We start from the raw sequence: 1,565 nt of genomic DNA, 5'->3' as shown, positions 1-1,565 counted from the left end.
CAAACATGATTCATCACGGTTGTGGCATCCTCAGTGAGTTTTTTCTTTTATTTTTCTGAAATATCTACATACAGATTATTTTTAGGTTAGGAAATATATTGCATTTTGTTGTTACTGAAACTATATATGCACTTTGTCTTTTATTTTACAATGTCAGTACACCATGTAATATACAAACATGGGGCCTGTTGAGATATCGTCTGTATTTACTTTTAGTTAAGTTTTTTAGTTTATATCTAACCTATAAAATTTATGTTCGAGTAAAAATCGTGGTATACCCTTTTTGGTTTTACCATTGCAGGATTTGAATGGTCCTGAGATGTGGCTCATTTTTATTTGTGTGCCCACAGTTCAGGATCAGAGAAATACTCCCTTGCTAAGATCAAAAACAGTTATATACCACTGTTTTTACCGGAACATCTGTTTTAAAGGTCAGATACAAGCAAAATGTAGATGCAGATAATAAAAGAAAAACACCACCTCGGATGCCACATCCGTGATGGAACGTGTTGTGGGCGTTATAACGAAAAGGTAATTTGTGTACTTGCAAACAGGCAGACCCATCCTCATTTTTTTATTATTTTCTGCAACAATGGGAATTGTGCTCGAAATTCCAATATGATAACTACTAGTACGGTATAAGATAGTTGTTGATGAAAGTATTTTGAATAGCACAATATTACAGCTTATAAGAAGTGGAAAAACGCTTTCATATGCCGGTATTTGTTCTCTAAATACCAGATTTTTGATAGTTCAAAATGGTTCAAATGGCTCTGAGCACTATGGGACTTAACTTCTGAGGTCATCAGTCCCCTAGAACTTAGAACTACTTAAACCTAACTAACCTAAGGACGTCACACACATCCATGCCCGAGGCAGGATTCGAGCCTGCGACCGTAGCGGTGGCGTGGCTCGAGACTGTAGCTCCTAGAACCGCTCGGCCACTCCGGCCGACTTTGTTAGTTATTCATTTAAAGTTTTGTATTTGGATCACTGTTGGAGGGAATCACCAGTCTTCTGACCATCTCGATGCGGCCAGCCACTGTCGGTTGTCTCTTCACCACACAATTAGAGTGGCATCTACACTAAACGTCCTCGATTATTTATCGCATATATTCTAATAATTTGAGAAGAACAGCCTATTAAGCGAAATCAAACAAATTTAAATATGAAATGAGGAGACAGCGAGCTTATGTGGCGAAGATAAGTCAGTTACAGCCTATTAGCGATAATAGGGTTGTGGGTGTGTAAATCATTTATTAATTACACTGCTTGAGTGCGTCTCCGCGCTGCTACATGAAGAGGTCCAATGTTTTCAAAGCCAGTAGGCTGACCGGAAGTGGCCAAACCGCGTATGGCACCCAGTGCCAACTCTTTCTGCGCACCACCGGTAGTGGAAAGCACGCAGCGTAACTCGACCACAGCCCTGCTCTACGCTCGAACGGGCCAACCACACCCATTCCGAGCAAATCAGAACCCACTGTTACCAAAGTCTGGACGACTGCCACAGAACTAGGCTAGGCACGGCCCGCAGAAACTTAACCTTGTACGCAGAATCAGGAAAT

Source organism: Schistocerca gregaria, chromosome 2 (genome assembly GCF_023897955.1).
Source record: "Schistocerca gregaria isolate iqSchGreg1 chromosome 2, iqSchGreg1.2, whole genome shotgun sequence".
Lineage (NCBI taxonomy): Eukaryota > Metazoa > Arthropoda > Insecta > Orthoptera > Acrididae > Schistocerca > Schistocerca gregaria.
Note: the sequence above shows the minus strand (reverse complement) of the source record.